Source organism: Cherax quadricarinatus, chromosome 9 (assembly GCF_038502225.1).
Source record: "Cherax quadricarinatus isolate ZL_2023a chromosome 9, ASM3850222v1, whole genome shotgun sequence".
Taxonomy (NCBI): domain Eukaryota; kingdom Metazoa; phylum Arthropoda; class Malacostraca; order Decapoda; family Parastacidae; genus Cherax; species Cherax quadricarinatus.
In genome coordinates, this window is record NC_091300.1 from 22,743,338 (window position 1) to 22,760,316 (window position 16,979).

The window sequence follows — 16,979 nt, forward strand, 5'->3', positions numbered from 1 at the left end:
TATTAATAATTACATAATTATTGTGGAAAATTTTGAATTTTTCTAAATTCAGCTTGTGCAAATTTGAATTATATAATAATTGTGTATTAAAATGTGATACTAATTTGACCCTTCGAGAAATTTCGAGTGAGGGGGGGGAAGGAGGCAGAACAACTGGGGAATGACTCCATGGGGGGGGGGGACGCCATTTGCAATTTGCGAGCACTGATTGTCGTGGAAAATTGTGTAATGTAATCAGGTGTCATCGAAGTTCAGTGGGTGTATATCGGCCTCAATCCGTAATTTAGAAATTGCTGACACGTTCCCGCTGAAGAATTGGGATAAATAGTGTGGAAAACCCTTACAATTTGGCTAAAAGGACTGAAAAATAGGGGACTGATCCTTCCCAGCAGCACACCTTAGCTAAGTGACGCTTCCACATAACGTATAGTAGTTTTTGCGTTGATCATCGTAAATTCTAGCTGTTGTGGTAGCTTTAGGGAGTGTCTCTAAAAAATAATAATGATCCGGTAACTAAATGGTAAGTGGTACTAATAGTTATATTTTGTGTACCCAGCAAGTAAACAAAAATATGCAGTCCATACAATTTTAATTTACCAGAGTAACTGGTTTTAATATTGTAATTATTAATTTAATGTCAGGTCTAGCTTTTTGTGAGATTAGTGATGGAGTGAGCATCGAAGGAGTGACAGTTCTGTGACCTACTGTGACTAAGTCCCACTTACCTCACCCAAATTACTTGTACGTAATAATTCAGGTAATACCCTGTAAACCTCATGCAGGTAATTTTCTCACATAATAATTCACAATTATTATTAATCAGTACTCGCGTATGCTGATCCTCTGGTGATGACTTAAACATGTCACTCCAAGACATTTCACTCTCTCTCATCATGTACTTAAAACAGGTTTGTTACTTAAATTTGCATTTGACCATTTCTCTTACGAGACACAATCTGTCAGTATTAATTTGCCTCATACATTTATCCCTTCATTTGTTTAATGTAATAAATATTCTTCAATCTCTTTATTAATTTTTGTTATTTAACTCACATGAAATTCGTGCATCAAGTGCTGAGTATGTCATGGCATAATGCTGAGTATGTCATGGCATAATGCTGAGTATGTCATGGCATAATGCTGAGTATGTCATGGCATAATGCTGAGTATGTCATGGCATAATGCTGAGTATGTCATGTCATAATGCTGAGTATGTCATGGCATAATGCTGATTATGTCATGGCATAATGCTGAGTATGTCATGGCATAATGCTGAGTATGTCATGGCATAATGCTGAATATGTCATGGCATAATGCTGAGTATGTCATGTCATAATGCTGAGTATGTCATGGCATAATGCTGATTATGTCATGGCATAATGCTGAGTATGTCATGGCATAATGCTGAGTATGTCATGGCATAATGCTGAGTATGTCATGGCACAATGCTGAGTATGTCATGGCATAATGCTAAGTATGTCATGGCATAATGCTGAGTATGTCATGGCATAATGCTGAGTATGTCATGGCATAATGCTGAATATGTCATGGCATAATGCTGAGTATGTCATGTCATAATGCTGAGTATGTCATGGCATAATGCTGATTATGTCATGGCATAATGCTGAGTATGTCATGTCATAATGCTGAGTATGTCATGGCATAATGCTGAGTATGTCATGGCACAATGCTGAGTATGTCATGGCATAATGCTGAGCATGTCATGGCATAATGCTGAGTATGTCATGGCATAATGCTGAGTATGTCATGGCATAATGCTGAGTATGTCATGGCATAATGCTGAGTATGTCATGGCATAATGCTGAGTAAGTCATGCCATAATGCTGATTATGTCATGGCATAATGCTGAGTATGTCATGGCATAATGCTGAGTATGTCATGGCATAATGCTGAGTATGTCATGGCATAATGCTGAGTATGTCATGGCATAATGCTGAGTATGTTATGGCATAATGCTGAGTATGTCATGGCATAATGCTGAGTACGTCATGGCATAATGCTGAGTATGTCATGGCATAATGCTGAGTATGTCATGCCATAATGCTGATTATGTCATGGCATAATGCTGAGTATGTCATGGCATAATGCTGAGTATGTCATGGCATAATGCTGAGTATGTCATGGCATAATGCTGAGTATGTCATGGCATAATGCTGATTATGTCATGGCATAATGCTGAGTATGTCATGGCATAATGCTGAGTATGTCATGGCATAATGCTGAGTATGTCATGGCATAATGCTGAGTATGTCATGGCATAATGCTGATTATGTCATGGCATAATGCTGAGTATGTCATGGGATAATGCTGAGTATGTCATGGCATAATGCTGAGTATGTCATGGCATAATGCTGAATATGTCATGGCATAATGCTGAGTATGTTATGGCATAATGCTGAGTATGTCATGGCATAATGCTGAGTATGTCATGGCATAATGCTGAGTATGTCATGGCATAATGCTGAGTATGTCATGGCATAATGCTGAGTATGTCATGGCATAATGCTGAGTATGTCATGGCATAATGCTGAGTATGTCATGGCATAATGCTGAATATGTCATGGAATAATGCTGATTATGTCATGGCATAATGCTGAGTATGTTATGGCATAATGCTGAGTATGTCATGGCATAATGCTGAGTATGTCATGGCATAATGCTGAGTATGTTATGGTATAATGCTGAGTATGTCATGGCATAATGCTGAGTATGTTATGGCATAATGCTGAGTATGTCATGGCATAATGCTGAGTATGTTATGGCATAATGCTGAATATGTCATGGCATAATGCTGAGTATGTCATGGCATAATGCTGAGTATGTCATGACATAATGCTGAGTATGTCATGGCATAATGCTGAGTATATCATGGTATAATGCTGAGTATGTTATGGCATAATGCTGAGTATGTTATGGCATAATGCTGAGTATGTCATGGCATAATGCTGAGTATGTCATGGCATAATGCTGAGTATGTTATGGCATAATGCTGAGTATGTCATGGCATAATGCTGAGTAAGTCATGCCATAATGCTGATTATGTCATGGCATAATGCTGAGTATGTCATGGCATAATGCTGAGTATGTCATGGCATAATGCTGAGTATGTCATGGCATAATGCTGAGTATGTCATGGCATAATGCTGAGTATGTTATGGCATAATGCTGAGTATGTCATGGCATAATGCTGAGTATGTCATGGCATAATGCTGAGTATGTCATGGCATAATGCTGAGTATGTCATGGCATAATGCTGAGTATGTCATGGAATAATGCTGAGTATGTCATGGCATAATGCTGAGTATGTCATGGCACAATGCTGAGTATGTCATGGCACAATGCTGAGTATGTCATGGCACAATGCTGAGTATGTCATGGCACAATGCTGAGTATGTCATGGCACAATGCTGACCACAGGTTAAATATACAAATATTATTGTTTTTACAAATTTTTCGACTCTTTTATTAATCACATGTGTAGAAATGATTACATTTCTCCGCCTAATATATTCTTCAAACACTGTATGGTATGTATCATTTTCTGTATCACTTTAGTACTTAATAAATGTTTATGTAGGTGAAATTATCCTTCTGTTGGTGCTCGTTGTGATTTAACTCTGTCTTACTACCTTCATTCCAACCAAGTGTTGCGTTGATATACACTGACGTTACTGTAAGAAAACAATAGTTTAATTGACCGTCAGATAGCGAACCGGAACTATGTTAATCTAATTGCGAAAAAGACGAAAATAATAAAAATAAATTAGCAGTCGTTGGATAATTTGTCAGGTGTACGCTAGGTGTCAGGGGGAGGCGGCGGCAGCAGCGACAGCAGCGGCAGCAGCGGCGGCAGCGGCAGCAGCAGCAGCACCGGCAGCAGAAGCAGCAACGGCAGCAGCGGCAGCAGCGGCAGCAGCGGCAGCAGCGGCAGCAGAAGCAGCAACGGCAGCAGCGGCAGCAGCGGCAGCAGCGGCAGCAGCGGCAGCAGCGGCAGTCAACCTGCGGAGATCGTTGTGAGTCGGAGAATGCTACTCTAATATCCCCTCGTGAGACACTTGAGGATAGTATTAAGAACTGGAAGTTGCAGTCGAGTAACCAGACTGATGATTACTGAAAATGTGTGAGCCACCAGGAGTGCATCAAGACTCTTGTTCTCTTACCAGTAAGTCGAAGTTACGCAGTTACTCATCAAAGCTAAGTGGTACACTTTGTATTTGTTTCCTTTGAGCTTAAGTAAGTTATGCTAACTACCTGGTACTGTAAACGTGTGTAGTATGGTGGACCAACCAACCATACAAGAGTAACAAGTTTCAACCATTTTTTTCTGTCATTCACATTATATGCATCAGTTGGGTCATCATAGATGATAATCATATTTAATAATTATTTAATTTGTTAAATTTTATTGCATGATACCTAATTACCTAGAGGCAGGCTCATGAACCTGACGGTCTCCCATCTCCTTCCCCCCAGTGCGCTATATGACCCCTAAGGGTTTAACGCATCCCCTAAATATAATAATAATGCCTCATGTTGTGGGTACCTGGGTATCTGGAGGGTACGTGTAGCAGGGATCCTGGCGGTTACTGGAGGACCTCTGTCGATTCAATATTTAATTTTGGAGAAGCTGATATCCCACAACATTATTATTGATACAGTTGTTTTAAATTATGAACATTTAACAGACGATAATAAAACCAAGACTAATATGACCTTCCAGGAGAAGCCAACTGGAGAGGCTATACTTACAACGCTAGTTGTATATCTGGGTATATACATTGAGTACTTCAGTCACATAGTTGTATATCTGGGTATATACATTGAGTACTTCAGTCACATAGAGAAACTAAAACCTAACAAATCCCCAGGCCCTGATGAACTGTTTGCAAGGGTGTTAAAGGAATGTAAAGAGGAACTTAGCATACCTTTGGCTAATCTTTTTAACATATCACTACAAACTGGCATAGTGCCTGATAAGTGGAAAATGGCAAATGTAATACCTATTTACAAGGCAGGTGACAGGTCCTCGGCTTCGAACTATAGACCAATAAGCCTTACCTCCATAGCTGGAAAATTTATGGAATCAATAATTGCCGAAGCAATTCGTAGCCATCTTGACAGGCACAGATTGATTAATGAATCTCAACATGGTTTTACAAAGGGGCGTTCCTGTCTTACGAATTTACTAACTTTTTTCACTAAGGTGTTTGAGGAGGTAGATCATGGTAATGAATATGATATTGTGTATATGGACTTCAGTAAGGCTTTCGATAGAGTTCCACACCAGAGGCTATTGAGGAAGCTTAAGGCACGCGGAATAGGAGGAGAAATTTTTTCCTGGGTAGAGGCATGGCTGACAAATAGGCAGCAGAGAGTGTGCATAAATGGGGAGAAATCAGAATGGGGGCACGTCACAAGCGGTGTTCCTCAGGGGTCAGTGTTGGGTAAGTTGTTGTTCACAATTTACATAAACGACATAGATGAGGGAATAAATAGCGACATAAGCAAATTTGCTGATGACACTAAAATAGGCGGTCCAATTCATTCTAATGAGGACACTAGAGCACTCCAGGATGATTTGAATAGACTGATGCAATGGTCGAAGTGGCAGATGCAGTTTAATATTGACAAATGCAAAGTTCTAAATGTTGGACAGGTAAATAACCATGCCACATATAGACTAAATAATGTAGATCTTAATTAATACTACTGATTGCGAAAAGGATTTAGGAGTTCTGGTTAGCAGTAATCTAAAACCAAGACAACAGTGCATTAGTGTTCGCAATAAAGCTAACAGAATTCTTGGCTTCATATCTAGAAGTATAAATAATAGAAGTCCTCAGGTTGTTCTTCAACTCTATATATCCTTGGTTAAGCCTCATTTAGACTATGCTGCTCAGTTCTGGTCACCGTATTACAGAATGGATATAGATGCTAGGGAAAACGTACAGAGGAGGATGACAAAGATGATCCCATGTATCAGAAATCTTCCCTATGAGGATAGACTGAGGAGCCCTGAATCTGCACTCTCTCGAAAGGCGTAGAATTAGGGGGATATGATCGAGGTGTATAAATGGAAAACAGGAATAAATAAAGGGGATGTAATTAGCGTGCTGAAAATTTCCAGCCAGGACAGGATTCGCAGCAATGGTTTCAAGTTGGAAAAATTCAGATTCAGGAAGGATATAGGAAAGCACTGTTTTGGTAATAGAGTTGTGGATGAGTGGAACAAACTCCCGAGTACAGTTATTCAGGCTAAAACGTTGTGTAGTTTTAAAAATAGGTTAGATAAATGCATGAGTGGGTGTGGGTGGGTTTGAGTTGGACCTGACTAGCTTGTGCTGCTGGGTCTGGTGCCGTGCTCCTTGAGTGGAGGTGACCAGACTGGGTGGGTCATTAGGCTAATCCGGGGAAGGGGTAATTGGTCTTATCCGGGGGGGACACACATTGGACCTGCTCCGCATGGGTCAGTAGGCCTGTTGCAGTGTTCCTTCTTTCATATGTTCTTATATACACTGAGTACTTCAGTCACATAGTTGTATATCTGGGTATATACACTGAGTACTTCAGTCACAATAAAAGTGAACTTTATTCCCGTTCCTAGAAATTATTCTTCACTACTGGTAATACAGTAATATGCAGCCTAGTATAGTCAGTCGGCTTTTAAAACCAGAAAATGGAAAGTTGATCTCTTTCTCGCAGTCTTTCACGATGTTATTGATGTAGACTGCTAACAAAGTTAAAAAATAAAAAAAATGTTGGTGTTTCACTTCATGTGTATGAGTTCCTCAAGGACGGTTCCTTGATACCGGAGAGGGGCTCTTGATATAAGGTTAAGTAAGGTTTGTCAGGAAACAGGACAAGTGTTTCTTGACGCTGGTCTTGTATAATAACCCACCACCGGAACTTTTGGTCATCTGACCGAGGCCATTCGCTGGCTTACCGGTCTACTCCCCTTTTAAACATTTAATTAATATATTCTTTATGCAACTGGACTTTTTCTTTTCTCCTCATCCTCGGATCAAGTCTGAATGTCTCCCATTTTCCCAGGCGTTGTATAACTCCTGCGAGTTTAGCGCTTCTGTCATAAATCTCATCTGTAGGTGCTTCCGGGTGCCGTGTGTGTTTTATGTGAGAGGACAAGACTGCTAAGTTAAAGAGAACAAAGCTTCAAAATGAAAGAGGGAATAAAGCTTCAAAATGAAAGAGGGAATAAAGCTTCAAAATGAAAGAGGGAATAAAGCTTCAAAAGGGAAGAGGAAATAAAGCTTCAAAATGAAAGAGGGAATAAAGCTTCAGAACAAAAGAGGAAACAAAGCTTCAAAATGAAAAAGGAAAAAAGCTTCAAAATGAAAGAGGGAATAAAGCTTCAAAATGAAAGAGGGAATAAAGCTTCAAAAGGGAAGAGGAAATGAAGCTTCAAAATGAAAGAGGGAATAAAGCTTCAGAACAAAAGAGGAAACAAAACTTCAAAATGAAAGAGGGAATAAAGCTTCAAAATGAAAGAGGGAATAAAGCTTCAAAATGAAAGAGGGAATAAAGCTTCAGAACAAAAGAGGAAACAAAGCTTCAAAATGAAAGAGGGAATAAAGCTTCAGAACAAAAGAGGAAACAAAGCTTCAAAATGAAAGAGGGAATAAAGCTTCAGAACAAAAGAGGAAACAAAGCTTCAAAATGAAAGAGGGAATAAAGCTTCAGAACAAAAGAGGAAACAAAGCTTCAAAATGAAAGAGGGAATAAAGCTTCAGAACAAAAGAGGAAACAAAGCTTCAAAATGAAAGAGGGAATAAAGCTTCAGAACAAAAGAGGAAACAAAGCTTCAAAATGAAAGAAGGAATAAAGCTTCAAAAGGGAAGAGGAAATAAAGCTTCAAAATGAAAGAGGGAATAAAGCTTCAAAATGAAAGAGGGAATAAAGCTTCAAAATGAAAGAGGGAATAAAGCTTCAGAACAAAAGAGGAAACAAAGCTTCAAAATGAAAGAGGGAATAAAGCTTCAAAATGAAAAAGGGAATGAAGCTTCAAAATGAAAGAGGGAATAAAGCTTCAAAATGAAAGAGAGAATAAAGCTTCAAAATGAAAGAGGGAATAAAGCTTCAAAATGAAAGATGGAATAAAGCTTCAAAATGAAAGAGGGAATAAAGCTTCAGAACAAAAGAGGGAACAAAGCTTCAAAATGAAAGAGGGAATAAAGCTTCAAAATGAAAGAGGGAATAAAGCTTCAAAATGAAAGAGGGAATAAAGCTTCAAAATGAAAGAGGGAATAAAGCTTCAAAATGAAAGAGGGAATAAAGCTTCAAAATGAAAGAAGGAATAAAGCTTCAAAATGAAAGAGGGAATAAAGCTTCAAAATGAAAGAGGGAATAAAGCTTCAAAATGAAAAAGGAAACAAAACTTCAAAATGAAAGAGGGAAAAAAGCTTCAAAATGAAAGAGGTGAATAAAGCTTCAAAATGAAAGAGGGAATAAAGCTTCAAAATGAAAGAGGGAGCAAAGCTTCAAAATGAAAGAGGAACAAAGCTTCAAAATGAAAGAGGGAATAAAGCTTCAAAATGAAAGAGGGAATAAAGCTTCAAAATGAAAGAGGGAATAAAGCTTCAAAATGAAAGAGGGAATAAAGCTTCAAAACAAAAGAGGAAACAAAACTTCAAAATGAAAGAGGGAATAAAGCTTCAAAATGAAAGAGGGAATAAAGCTTCAAAATGAAAGAGGGAATAAAGCTTCAAAATGAAAGAGGGAACAAAGCTTCAAAATGAAAGAGGGAACAAAACTTCAAAATGAAAGAGGGAAAAAAGCTTCAAAATGAAAGAGGGAAAAAAGCTTCAAAATGAAAGAGGGAAAAAAACTTCAAAATGAAAGAGGGAAAAAAGCTTCAAAATGAAAGAGGAAATAAAGCTTCAAAACAAAAGAGGGAACAAAGCTTCAAAACAAAAGAAGGAACAAAGCTTCAAAATGAAAGAGGGAACAAAGCTTCAAAACAAAAGAGGGAACAAAGCTTCAAAATGAAAGAGGGAACAAAGCTTCAAAATGAAAGAGGGAACAAAGCTTCAAAACAAAAGAAGGAACAAAGCTTCAAAATGAAAGAGGGAACAAAGCTTCAAAACAAAAGACTGAACAAAGCTTCAAAACAAAAGAAGGAACAAAGCTTCAAAATGAAAGAGGAAATAAAGCTTCAAAATGAAAGAGGGAAAAAAGCTTCAAAATGAAAGAGGGAACAAAGCTTCAAAACAAAAGAGGGAACAAAGCTTCAAAATGAAAGAGGGAAAAAAGCTTCAAAATGAAAGAGGGAACAAAGCTTCAAAATGAAAGAGGGAACAAAGCTTCAAAATGAAAGAGGAAATAAAGCTTCAAAATGAAAGAGGGAACAAAACTTCAAAATGAAAGAGGAAAAAAGCTTTAAAATGAAAGAGGAAATAAAGCTTCAAAATGAAAGAGGGAAAAAAAGCTTCAAAATGAATGAGGGAACAAAACTTCAAAATGAAAGAGGAAAAAAGCTTCAAAATGAAAGAGGAAATAAAGCTTCAAAATGAAAGAGGGAAAAAAGCTTCAAAACAAAAGAGGGAACAAAGCTTCAAAATGAAAGAGGAAATAAAGCTTCAAAATGAAAGAAGGAACAAAGCTTCAAAATGAAAGAGGGAACGAAGCTTCAAAATGAAAGAGGAAATAAAGCTTCAAAATGAAAGAGGGAAAAAGCTTCAAAATGAAAGAGGGAAAAAAGCTTCAAAATGAAAGAGGGAACAAAGCTTCAAAATGAAAGATGAAACAAAGCTTCAACATGAAAGGGGGAACAAAGCTTCAAAATGAAAGAGGGAAAAAAGCTTCAAAACAAAAGAGGGAACAAAACTTCAAAATGAAAGAGGGAACAAAGCTTCAAAACAAAAGAGGGAAACAAAGCTTCAAAATGAAAGAGGGAACAAAGCTTCAAAACAAAAGAGGGAAACAAAGCTTCGAAATGAAAGAGGGAACAAAGCTTCAAAATGAAAGATGGAACAAAGCTTTAAAATGAAAGATGGAACAAAGCTTAAAAATGAAAGATGGAACAAATCTTCAAAATGAAAGATGGAACAAAGCTTCAAAATGAAAGATGGAACAAAGCTTCAAAACAAGAGAGCAGGGCTTCTAAATGAAAAAGTTAAACAAAGCTTCAGAACAAAAAAGAGAGAAGATTGAGACACTTATGCATCAGTCTAATATAAAGTACTAAACTGATGAAGTCACTGTGTGACGAAAAGTTTCCTTAATAAAGATTCCCATATGTTGCATAAGTGTCTCAATCTTCAACTTGTCGGTTTTATCACACAAATAAGAGAGGACAAGTCTTTAAAATGAAAGACCGAACAAGGCTTCTAATGAAAGAGGGAACAAAGCTTCAAAAGAAGAGGGAACAAGGCTGCTAAATGAAGGAGAGAACAAGAATTTTAAATGAGAGAGAACCAGACTTCTGAATAAAAGAGGGAATAATTTTGTTTGTTTGTCAGGTGTTAGCAGCTTGTGTTGACTCCACCCAGGTGAAGAACCGTCAGGTGTTAGCAGCTGGTGTTGACTCCATCCAGGTGAAGAACCGTCAGGTGTTAGCAGCTGGTGTTGACTCCATCCAGGTGAAGAACTGGCCACTGATAGTAACACTTCCATTATCTCCACCACCACCACTACTACTGCTCTCACTATCATTACTACTGCTATGTTTCTCTTACTGTTACTTTTACTATCGACGTTGCTGTTGCAATTAATACTGTTTTCACTGTTACTACTACAACTGTTATTATCACTACTACTGGTGACATTATTACTATGGATGTTACTATAAGTTTCACTGCTTCAAGTCTACAACCACTAATACTACTGCCGTCGTTATTTTTAATACTGCTGGTATTAACACTTAATGCAACAGAAAGTTCAGTTTAGAGACGTGACGTAGAGAGGTTGACTGCTACAACACGACGGGAACTTTGTCAACATTTACTTCAAGAGGGAGTGAGGGAGGGAGGGGGAGTTGCCTCCATGCTGGTGAAGGGCTGCTGATCCAAGGAACTGGAACTACTATCGCCTTCAGTCAAACCTGATTTAAGATTTCGCTTTCCCTCCCTCCTCTCCCCGGGCCTGTTACGACCCGTACGGGTTTAGCGCTCCCCCTCCCCTCTAATGATGATCCCTATGGTAATAATGGCAACGGCAGCAACAATAAAAAAAATAATAACAAACAACAATTTATAATTTCTTGACTTTCAGCTCGATGGACGAATTACAGTCAGTAACTCACGGCCGATTATACACGACATTTCACCAAATTAAAGCTTTATTAAGCCTTTATGACTTGATGAAGCAAATAATAAAGCTTGGTTTACTATGCGTGTGCGTGTTGTACATTGCACGAAGCTCGCACACCAGCGACATAGTGCTCTATTAGGGATAAGACAAACAACTTTGTTTAACGACTCAATTAACCAAGAGTTGCGTTACGAGGTGCGCGGAGGGTGGGGGAGGCAGTGCAGATCTTAGTGTTCATTTGCTGGACCAGTTCCTCAACACTGCTACATGAGGATGGTTAGTACAGGTGTGTACAGAGGCGGAGCAGGTATCTTGGGGCGGATGTGTGGGGTTGGCCAGGTATAGTTGCCAAAAATGCTTCAAAAGAGTAGTACCACCGTTATGAAGGTGGGCCAGCCAGAGCTGTGTGGTAAGATTTGTTTGGATTTTTAACCCGGGGGAGGGTTAGGTATAAGATTTATCAGGGAACAGGACAAGTGTTTCCTGACGCGGGTTCTTGTCATATGATCGATCGCTGGAGCTTTTGGTTATCTGACCGAGGCTTTCCGCTGGCTTACCGGCCCACTTTTTTTAAAAATTAATGCTCATTCTTGGGAGAATTAGCCACCCATGATAACCCAATAAAGTCAGTGTGTTAGAAGACTGTCTGATTTCCATTAGGATCTTTCAGTCACAGTGTTCTTCCCCAGGATGCGACCGACAGTAGTCATTTAACACCTAACTCCTTACTTCTAGGGGAACAGGGACAACAGGTGTAAGGAAATATGCCCAACATTTCCACCCATGCCAGAGATCGAATCATGGGCACTCAGTATGTAAGCTCAGTGCGCTGCCAACGGAGCCACTGGACACCGTGTCACCCCATTTTCACTTGTTTGTTGTTAAATGCACGTTTTATAGCTTTAACCCCTCTTCAAGGGGGGCTCCTTGGCGTGGTGAAGAGGCTCTTGGTCTGAGGAATTAGCCCTGTCGGTCTTCTTCCTCAGACCGAACCTAATTACCCCCCATTCTCCCCTCCCCTATCCCATCCTCCCCATCCTCCCCTTTTTCCATTCCTCCTCCTCCTCCTCACCCCTCCCTTTTGCCCTTCCTCTTCTTGGCCTTCGTGATTTCTCCCACAGGCGCACTAGTTCCTAGGTAGGGGAAAGGACACCGGGGTCCATCCCATTCCGTTGAGGTTTCTTGGCGGTGGCGTAGTTTGCCGTGGAATCTGGATTGCCTGGGGATGTCCCGATCCCTCTCCGGTATCCCGGAGTAGCTTTGGGTGTCTTTTGGGCGACGGGTGTATCTCTGGAAGCCACCTTTCGGATTCCGGGGGTGGTGGCTGAAGGAGGTATGCTTTGTGGCGGATATCCGGCCGCCCTCTCTTTTGTCCACCGAGGTAGCTCGGCAGATGTGAGGTTGCTATCCCAGATTGCTGGTTTACTGGCATGAAGGGTAGGGTATGGCACGGGTTCCATGCTGCATCTGCGCTACTAGCGGTGTCGAGTCCTCTTGGGCGCGGAGGGGGATTTCCGGCCCTTTCATTCCTCCTGGGAACTATTCCTCCCCGCTCCCCCCTTTTTTTATTCTTTTTTTTATTTTTATTTTCTTTTCTTCTTTCTTTTTTTTTCTTAAAAACAAAAAGCAAAGGAGTAACCTAACCATGGCAGCCCTAGTCCATGAAACCACTACCCCCGGGCCCCTTCTTGATACCGCACCCCATTCTGACCCTGCCTTGTGTTTAGACCACTCTTCGGACACTCCTGATGCCCCTGTACCTCTTGCTGGTGCTGTTTCCTCACCCGCTTCAGGTACCGGGGCTTCGACTGACTCCTTCGATTTGTCTGAACTCCGCTCTCCTTTGACTATGCTTCCGGCTTCTCCCTCTACGGTACGGCAATTTTCGAATCGCCCACCCATTTCCTGCCGGACCAACTCCGGTCCTACTCCTAAACGCCAACGTCAATCTCCTGATGATGCTCCGTCGTTACCTTCCCATTCTACTCGGAAACGACCGACACGTCAAGCACTCCCTCTCCACGCTCAGTTTCGGACCACACAATGGACTAAATTCTTTACTTTAAGACCAACTTCTTCTTCTGCCTACCTTTCTGACCATAGTATTGCCAAAGCGCTCCTGCGTCATGTTGGCAGAGATATTTCATTTCACGCTCTCAAGAGCGGTACACGCATCGTCACTGTCCAGAATGCTACCCAAGCTCATGATCTTTCTCTCCTTTCGAATATCGATACTACTCCTATCACTATTGAAAAACATCTTTCTCTCAATTCTTGTAGTGGTACTGTCATTCTGCCCCATACCATAGTCCAACAGAATTTCCAGTCATGTGGCAATGACATTTTTGAACAGCTGGAACTCCAGGATCTCCCAATCCTCAAAGTAGACACTTATGTCCTTCCTGCCCGGGGGCGGAGACGTTACCCTTGCAATGTGGCTCGTTTAACTTTTGACAGCCGAGAACTCCCATCCTCTGTATATGTCGCGGGACATCGGTTACAAGTTCGAAAGGTGATACCTACACCGCAACAATGTAGAAATTGCTGGCGTTTTGGTCACCCAGCGAAATATTGCAGATCTATGGCCGAATGCCCAGTCTGTGGTGCCGACAACCATTCTAATACATCTTGCAGTCAACCTCCATCTTGCCTTAATTGTAATGAAGCTCACCCTTCGTACTCCCGCCGTTGCCAGGTCTACTTAAATGAACGTGAAATCCGTTGCCTCAAAGAGGCAGAAGGTCTCCCTTATGCTATGGCAGTTACTCATCTCCGCCTCCAAGGGAGACTACCCCGTGTTTCTTATTCTCGTGTTTCCAAACGTCCCCCCACTTCTGGGGTCCCATCTTCTGCAGCCTCCTCTGTTGTTACCCCTCCCATAGCCACTACGGCATCTAATCCTTTTGCTGTCCTTGGCTCTGACGTCCCGACTACAACTCAGTCTGTTCTCACATCTTCGCGTCCTTCCTCACAAGCCCCAGTATCGACAAGACCTCGTACGACACCTAATACCAATCGCCCCTCTACTCAGAAGTCCAAAAAATCCACATTGCTCAAATCTTCTTTGCCCCTTCCTTCCCTTCTTCCACCTCCACACGTTACCTTTCCAGTCTCTGTACCTAGTTCTTCCCCTCTCTCTGGCTCTATTACAAGTGTGGAGATTCACCCTCCTCCTCGTACTATGCCTTCCACCCCCGTCCCCTCCCAAGTTTCTCCCTCTTCTGTCACCTCCCAGGTTTCTACCTCTTCTGTCCCCCCCCACACTTCATCTCCAGTCCCTTACACTTTTCCCTCCCCCTCTACTTTGGTACAGTCCATTACTGTCCCAATCTTTACTCACCCTCCTCCTCCTATCTCCAATATGGTTTCCCATACATCTTTGAATTCAGAAACACTTGAAGCCATTTCAGAATATATTGCAGAGACTAAACCTTCAATGGACACTGATTCACTTCCTGTTCCTTCTCTTCCCTCTCCTCCATCTTCACAACCCCATTCTTCGCAACGCTCCGTTCCTTCGCTACTTGAACATCTTCCAATGCCACCACACGTTGACTTTTCTAACCCCTCTAGTCCGTAGGTGCCTTTACCTACAGATTCCTGATATTTTCTTCATCGCCAATCATGGCCTATTTACAGTGGAATATCCGCGGCCTCAGGGGTAATCGGGGTGAGCTTCAGATGTTGCTTTCCAGGTTTTCCCCTGTTGGTGCTTGCTTACAAGAACCAAAATTACACTCGGCTGTTTTCCAACCTATCTCAGGCTATAATTTATTGTATTCTTCGGATCCTTTCTCAGATGGGACCTTTAATGAAAGTGCCCTTCTTCTACGCAATGATATTCCGTACTGTCAACTATTTGTCCATACCTCGCTGCATTACACTGCAGCCCGTATCCACTTGAATAAGTGGTTTACAATATGTTCTTTATATCTCTCTCCTTCTCGAGCATTTTCTATCCCAGACTTTGCCTTTCTTGTTTCATCCTTACCACCACCACTTCTGTTACTTGGTGATTTTAATGCCCACCATTTCCTCTGGGGGGGGTCTCATTGTGACTCACGTGGCATTCAGTTGGAGGCTTTTCTTGCCTCTCACCCCCTCCATGTTTTAAATACGGGTACTCCCACCCATTTTGATCCTCGTACTCATACTCTCTCTTGCATCGATCTATCAGTCTGCTCTTCCTCCACTGCACTAGACTTCACCTGGTCTGTTCTACCAGACTTACATGACAGCGATCATTTTCCGATCATTCTTACTTCTCCTTCCTATTCACCACCTTCCCGTAACCCTCGCTGGCAATTTGATCGGGCAAATTGGGATCTTTACTCACACCTCACTGCTTTTAGTGAGGTTCCTTCTTCATCCTCCATTGATGAGCTCCTACACATCTTCTCGACATCAGTTTATACCGCAGCTTCTCATTCTATACCCCAAACCTCAGGCAGGCATTCTCAGAAGTGCGTGCCTTGGTGGTCTCCTGCTTGTGCTCGTGCAGTACGTTTGAAACGTGCTGCATGGGGCAGGTACCGGTACAATAGAACCGCTGAGAGACTTGTTGATTTTAAGCAGAAGCGTGCGATCGCTCGCCGTGTCATCCGTGAAGCTAAACGCACTTGTTGGCGAGACTATGTTTCCACCATCACCTCTGCTTCTTCTATGAGTGCAGTCTGGAAAAAAGTGAGGAAATTGAGTGGTAAATACTCTCCTGACCCGGCTCCTGTTCTACGGGTCACTGGTGTTGATATAGCAAACCCTCTCGACGTTGCCATTGAACTTGGCACACATCTGGTCCGTATTTCCCGAGGGCTCCATCTATGCCCCTCGTTTCTTTCCTCAAAGTCTGCCAGAGAGTTAGTACCCTTGGACTTTTCTTCTCTCGGAGAAGAACAGTATAATGTGCCTTTTACACTTCAAGAACTGGAGGCAACGCTCTCAGCCTGCCGATCATCGGCAGCTGGGCCTGATGACATTCATATTCGTATGTTACAACATTTACATCGGTCAGCCCTTGTAGTCCTCTTACACCTCTTCAATCTTATTTGGGCACAAGGAGTTCTTCCCCAGCTGTGGAAATCTGCCATTGTTCTCCCTTTCCGCAAACCGGGTACTACAGGACATGATGCCTCCCACTATCGCCCCATCGCTCTTACAAGTGCAGTTTGCAAAGTGATGGAACGCCTCGTAAATCGACGTTTAATGTGGTATTTAGAGACTCACAACAGTCTCTCCGCTAGTCAATATGGCTTTCGTAAGGGTCGTTCTACCATAGACCCCTTACTACGCTTGGATACGTATGTTCGTAATGCCTTTGCGAATAATCACTCAGTTATTGCCATATTTTTTGACCTTGAGAAGGCATATGACACAACTTGGAGGTATAATATTTTGGCCCAGGCCCATTCCTTAGGCCTCCGAGGCAATCTACCATCCTTCCTTAAGAACTTTTTAACTGACAGACATTTCCGTGTTCGAGTCAATAATGTTCTTTCCCCGGACTTCGTCCAAGCTGAAGGTGTCCCTCAGGGATGTGTTCTAAGCACAACACTTTTTCTCCTTGCTATAAATGATTTGGCCTCTGTTCTTCCACCCAATATTTGGTCATCACTCTATGTTGATGACTTCGCTATTGCTTGTGCAGGCGCTGACTGTCACCTTATTGCAGTTTCTCTCCAGCATGCTGTCGACCG